Source organism: Hyperolius riggenbachi, chromosome 1, assembly GCF_040937935.1.
Source record: "Hyperolius riggenbachi isolate aHypRig1 chromosome 1, aHypRig1.pri, whole genome shotgun sequence".
Lineage (NCBI taxonomy): Eukaryota > Metazoa > Chordata > Amphibia > Anura > Hyperoliidae > Hyperolius > Hyperolius riggenbachi.
The window spans coordinates 521,576,497-521,583,440 of NC_090646.1; the positions used below are offsets into that span (position 1 = coordinate 521,576,497).

At 46.3% G+C, this 6,944-nt stretch overlaps 1 protein-coding gene across 2 annotated transcripts in view; it reads right to left on the bottom strand.

Moving 5' to 3' along the window:
- SH2B3 (SH2B adaptor protein 3) overlaps positions 1-4,033 on the bottom strand; it is a 182,943-nt gene extending 178,910 nt beyond the window's left edge. The window contains exon 1 of one of the 2 annotated variants that reach the window (XM_068245613.1): positions 3,337-4,033. The gene's annotated coding sequence lies outside the window, so the exon portion shown is untranslated. The remainder of the gene's footprint in view (positions 1-3,336) is intronic. The other variant, XM_068245630.1, reaches the window with a different exon arrangement.
- Between the last annotated feature and the right edge of the window lie 2,911 nt (positions 4,034-6,944).

The following is a 6,944-nucleotide window of genomic DNA, read 5'->3' on the forward strand; positions in this document are numbered from 1 at the left end:
TGAATGGTGAGTTTTGTTGTTACTATTGGATATTCTGTAGCCATAGGTTAAAGAGGAGCTGTTAGGTATAAGGTCTCAGAGAAAATAAACACATATATCAGTAGCTAAAGATTGGCTGTACTTACATTACATATGCATTTCACTGTCCACGTTTGGATTTCACAGAATTTGTATATAGTATATGCAGAGATAGATGCTCCTGACAGCTCATGGCAGGCTCCATGTTTTTCTGTCAAATGTGTCGTCATGTCCTGCCTGCTTCCTGATCACAGATAAGCTTGTACTAAATAACACAGTGTGCAGTGAATATTAATGAGCCATGTGGCTAGGAACAATAGCTGACTCCTGCAGAGTACTCTGCCCCGAGATTTATCAGTGCTACGCGATTACAAGCTGCTGTAAGGTCTCATTAGCAGCCGAGGGGAGAGCCCCAGAATGCTTTGCAGTAATATGCGGCTTGCGTCTTCTTAAGAATAACAGACTTGCTGATAAGCACACATCAAAGGTAACTGAGATTTTTATCTTCACTAATTGCTTTTGGGCTTCCTTCTAAACTGTTTAACACAGGAGAATAGAGGTTTAAATTAGCTTCTGCAGCCTGACAGTTACTCTTTAAGGGTTTTGACAGCGGGTTAGGGAAATAGCACTGTACAAACACACTGATCAGCCACAACTGTGCAACATGTACTGCTCAGTGGAGAGTAAAGGAGGGGCAACGGGCGGTGTACAAGCGAGACATGTCCAGGGGTGTGGGGACAAAATATAACCTTCTTGTCCATCACTCAGCAATCTGCCATGGTGGATCTCTAAACAATGTTCACATGCTAGATTTTCAGCTGACGCAGCACAGAACAGTTGTCACAGCCAAGGTTTATACAACATGAATACAAGGCTTCAATCTTTGCCATGGTATAACAAACCATTCACCAGGAAATCTGCAAGGGCCAATCCGAGACCACTGCACAGTTACCTGGCATCTGATTATCCCCCTGTATGTTTTAATTTCCTGGTGAACAAAAATGTGCCCAGCAGGCATATTTTTCATTCAGCTACACAGCAATGAGGTTTGTCTGTTGCTGCCCTCAGTGCCCTGTAGAGGTTTCCCCACTCTGTAAAGGTGCATACACACATCAGACTATAGTCTTTGGAAAATGAAAGATCACAGACCAATCTTACAACCCTTCATGTAGTATGAGAGCCATACCTTCACAGTCTTTTCTATGGAGCTGAACTCCACATCAGAAAAAAAATCTTTGCAAGATGCTGCACACACAGATGCTGTACAGACACAAAAGGTCAGTATCTGCAAAAGATCTGTTCCTGCCAAAAATCTATTCCTGCAAATTGCAATGATAGTCTATGAGATCTGCAGATTATCATACACACATGATTTAACTGACATTCAGCTGCGTGTATGTACCTTTAGGATGAGGATACAGACAGTAAAAAAAATAAATCCAAATTGTAGATTCAGCCCACCCCATTCAAAGCAAAAATATTGGTTTTCTTTAAGATAGATTTTAAGTGTCAGTCCATACTGCAATGCCAAACTGACTCCCCCCCCCCCCCCCCCCCCCTTTTAGCCAGATCGCAAAAACTGACTGTTGAACAGATTTTATTTAGTTATAGGATTAACACTTGGCAGTCTGCAACAGATCCGCTGTGGCAATCATAACACAAAAATCAAACTTCCATGATAATTCCAGAAAACGGATGCGTTTGCCCCAGAACCCTGTGGTGTAATTGCATTTGCTTTGACACAACACAATCAGAGCAGACACTGAACTATCCACTCTGGCTGCCTGTCCGTGATCCAGCTCAGTGTGAGATTTTACATATTACTGTAACCCAACTTACATCTACCTAATAATAAGGCCTAGTTGACACCTCAAAGCACAAGCACTGTAGCAATTGCGATTTTGTAAAGCGATTTTCAGAACAATTTTTGAATGAATGTGTTTTTGCACATTTATTCAAACACAGTTGATCCAGAACACATATGCTACATGCAGCACATTTAAAATTTTAACAAAATTGCAACGCTGCTATGGGAATACCCTCTTATGGGTACATTAGCCAAACGTGTGCGCTTTGAAAAGAGCTAAAGGCACGCATGGTCTGTACCAGCCCTCAGGGTCAGAACCTTTTGAAAAGGAAAAATAAATAAATGGCAGAGGTCATATTCATTTTCCTAGTCTTTTTATCTGCTCTACCAATGGGGAATGTGGTGTCACAGGATCGCTGTCTAGTCACACAACACCCATTCTAATCGACACTGCTAGCAAGGCATGTCCTAAACATCTCGCAGTCCAATATTTTTGAGAAGCCACAAAACTAGCTTTGGATACTTTCAGATGTATCTTAATATGACTTTAATTATACTCCAGCTATCGCTTGAGAAAATACATCTGCAATTTCCAGCACTATCCAAAACAGCACCTAATGGAGCCAATACTATGTATGGGAGTGCTCACTGACCAATGCAATCCATCACTGGTAAACAAGCACATGTTTACTGATGAAAATTATACTTTTACCGCACTAATAACAGTTTGAACAGTTCTGCCTATGGCATAAAACACGAGCATGTAGTAGAAGGTAATTTGAGCACTGAAGTGCAGATAGCTTTTAATATTTGGTAGAGGAGTTTGTCACGGCGCCCATATACGTAAAAATCATTTGCCGCCCGCTGTTTTCCTCCATACTAAAGTAAAGGACTGACAGCAGATAATGTAGGTGAAGGCCAACAAATATTGCAACATACATGGACACTTCCGGCCTCGCACTACTGCTGCTTAGAATTACTATTAAACTCAGCAGTTTAACCTTTTCAGGTCAGAACTACAGAAACCGCCTCAGTTATCCGGAGCTCAGTCAGCGACACCCGGGGATAAGCAGGGCTGGGTCTCCTGACACGTGTGCTGCAGTTCCCGTATCCCGGGGCTGCAGCTGGCCGATGCGGGCACAGCCGTGAGGCGGCCAATGCTGCTCCTATACTGTCCTGTGGTCAGAGCCGTGCTGGTGTAACAGGCAGAGTCGTGCTAGTGTAACAGGCAGGGCCATGCTGTGTCCAGTCTGGTGTAATAGGCAGAGCCGTGCCCTGGTGGTAATGCATGCAACCAGTACAGTGACATGTGCACAGCCGTGTCCCTCGTGTCAGCGCCTGACAGCTCTGCTGAGTGACATGCGGGCGGTGTACGAACTCAGCAGCAAGGCAAAAACACCGCACAATTCCCAGAGAGCGTGGATTCCCCCATAGGCGCGTCCTGACACCCCCACCCGTTATGTGAGCCCAGCAGCCCTGAATACAGCCGTGCAATCCGCGCCGAGCTTTACCTGTCAGAGAATGCTTTCCTCTTCCGATACCCCATGGTGTCTCAAGCCATAACTTTGCACAGACGATCCAAGAAGAAGCCAGCCCCCCTTGCATGAAAAGGCGCTGCTCAGAAACTCTTCATTTCCGCCACATACGCGGAGGAACGCTGCACATGGAGGGATAGCTACAGCCGAGCCGATGTACTGTGCCGAGATAAGATGAGTGGTATATCCAGAAGCAGCGTATCCGGGGCTGATCAGGCGCTTGTCGCCGCTGGCTTGCCGCTGCTGTGCCAGGCACACGCGTTTCCCATGGTGAGCTGTGTTATGTAAAGATGCGGCATGTGGGATCCTCTATCTGTCCTGTAGTGTCCTCTGCATGCGAAGCGAAGAAGGCAGCGCAATGCTGGTGACAGCCAGGTCTGTCACATGGCAGCAAGCTGAGCTCTCAGTATAGAAGCGCAACAGGGCTACAGTCTGCTGTACATAAGCAACGCACTGTATCAGCACATCACTTCTGCAGCCCAAATAACAAAAACAGGCATGCAGAGGAATGTCAGAAACTGCAGCCCATCTCCTGCAACAGGCGATCCACGCCTCTGTAATGTAGGAGCTCACTGCTCAGAGGAGTGCGTGACCGGGGCAGCCTCTATCCCTGGCCCTGCAGTAGGGGAACACAGTCTATAGGGCATACGATTATTAGAGATGGGTTTATGGATCTAGCCGAGTCTGTGAAAAAGTGCAAAAGTGAAAGTGAGTTCATGTCCCTCTAACTATGGAAGGTGGAGCAACAGCTTTCACTGTTTAATATCCTCCCCTGCTCACGCCTCTAGCTGTGCTGTGGAAGATTTGTATTTTCATAGTCTTGCATTATTTCCCTCTCCAAATAACTGCTGTTCTAAAATACAGGTGAATTAAATATATTACACTACAAGCACCACAGTATTCAGAGGATAAAAAAAAGCAGTGAGGCATAGGGTATCACTATAGGGATTCTAAATTAGGGTCCGTCATTCTAAAGCTACCCCAACCCCTACACTACCCAATGATTTTAGTAGATAAGATCAATGCTGGGATAAGGTTCTCCTGCACCAGAGGCAGAGATGTAAAAGTATGCCCGCAGCCCACCTCAGTATAGGTAGCATCCAGTATTAAGTACCCGCCCCAATATAGGTAGTTTTATATCCCCCCTTCCCCAGTATAGAAAGCCTTACTCTTCTTCCACTCGAGGCTTGCCATTAACCGATCCCCCTGGCGCTCCATAACCCTAACACCTTGCTGGTAGAGCCTAACACTGAAACTCCCCTGGTGGTGCCTAATCTTAACACACACACATTGCCAGCACCTAAGCCTAAAGACTTCCCCCCACCACCACTGCCTAGTTGATATTTTCTGCGTGCCTTAGGCAGCAATGCTTATAGCTGCAATTAGTGGGTATTAGCAGTAAGTTGGGCACCAGGGTTGCCCAATAAAGTAGCAGGCGCTGGTGTAACCCACTATGCAAATTACAACTATTAATAGCAGCCTCCCAAATTACTGATAACAGCCGCTAATTGTGGCTATTAGCATTGATGCCTATGGTGGCGCCATTTTACCAGTGCACTCCCACCTTATAAGTAGGCTTATTCCCCCCCCTCCACCCTTTCCCCAGTATAGTTAGCTAGATTTCCACTAGTATAGGTAACCTTATGTTCCCCCTATATAGAAACCCTTTTAATACAATACAATACAATAACATTTCTATAGCGCTTTTCTCCCATAGGACTCAAAGCGCTTAGGCTCTCTCAGATTCAGTAATTAGTAGGATGAAGTTCCCCCCCCCCCCCCCCATATACAGGGCCGGATTTCTGGCAAGGCCACATAGGCCATGGCCTAGGGCACCAGAAATTTAGGGGCGGCTCAGTGAGGGACAGTAAAGCTGTTCTATGCAGCCATCTCTTTCTACAGGTACTGCTTTAACCTTTGAACTCTCTGTCCTGTGTACTTGTGTCGTCCCTGCAAGACCTGTAAGCTCTATACTGCAGGTACACTTCAGCCTAACTCTCATGGTGACACAATGGGTCCATCATTAATGAGATGGCAAACATAACGTAAAAGTTCTTAAGGAAAACATAACTTATAATCTATACGTGTATTACTGAAATAGTTATTGTCTGTGGCATCCAATGATGTAAGTACAATTCTCATTGGGGCACACAGAGATAATAACCATACAGACGGTATAGTTGGCCTTGGGCGGTAAAAAGTACAAATCCGGCCCTGCCCATATAGGAAGCCTTATGTGTCCCCCACCCCCAGTATAGGTAGCCAGATTCCATCCCAGTATTGGTAGTGTTTTTGCCCCCCCCCCCCCCCTTGCTTCAGTATAGGTAGCCTTAGGTTCCCAGAGTACAGTAAACCAGATCCCCCCCATAGGTATCCTTTGGCCAGAGTCCCACCCTTTCTCTAGAGTAGGTAGCCAGATTCTGCCACCCACCCCTGGTCTCCCTTTGTATAGCTAGCCAAACCCCCCTTGTATAGGTAGCCTTCTTCCTTGCCTCTCCAGACTCCCTGCATCTTCAGTTTCTTCTCCTCAGTGCCACCTAGCATCTGGAGTTCATGGCTGCAGTTGGCTTCTCTCATCATGTGACTTGCCAGCATGTACTGATGAGTCACACAATGGGAGACCGATTATTGAGACACTTATCAGCATGCAACTAAGGTGACCGGCTTGCAGCAGTGCTGGGGAGACGAAGCTGAGCCTGCGAGGGAACTTGAAGAGGTGAGCTCTCCACTTCGCTCACAACTCTGCAATTATTGTGGCTGGTGGAAGGGTTGGCGCTTGGGGGGGGGGGGGTGTATTGGGGCACCTCTGGGTGCCCTCACAGCTCTGTTCCCAGAGGCTGGTGCCTCTCAAGCCTCTCCCTCAGACAGGCCTTGGATTATATACTACATTTCATAAAACCGGTAAATCAAATGGAAATCTATTAAAGAAAACAAAAACACTTAATTTTAAAGCAAAATATTGAACAAAATGTGACTGGGAAAGTCTTTAATCGATCAAGCACAGGTAAGATAGGAAAGTAGCAGGTGATCTCTAATGTATAAAAGGGGCCTTACTGCTGTAGGGTCGTGTAGAGCTTGAATCTCCAGCTCATGAGTGTCAGGGTTGTGCTGGCCAAGCGAGTTATTTGGGCACGATATGTACCAGATAAATTTGGCGTCACCAATGTACCTTTATTTTAATGCCAGCTATGGCCTGTAATTTGGATGGTGGAGTTTGCTTATAGTTTAGACAATCTCCAGTTAGCAGTAGCAGAGTTTGGCCCCCTGGCAATTTAAATACTAGGGGAGGAATTTGAACTTTTTCTGGTGCCCCCATGAATCATAGATAAAGCCCTGTTTTATTTCTTTCTGAATACCCAGCGTTTATCAGCCTGGGGTCTGTGGACCCCTGGGGGGACATCAACACCAGTCAGGTGGTCCCCCAGGGGTTGCAGACAAAATAGCGGATCTCACCCCCCAGGAGAGAAGTAGCAGGCTGTGTCTGCGGGGAGGGGCGCAGTAGTTTACACAGCCCTGTTCCTGCACTGACTCTTCTATATGGGCTCTCCTCCTCTCTCAGTGCTCTAGTCTTCTCGCCGCCTGGC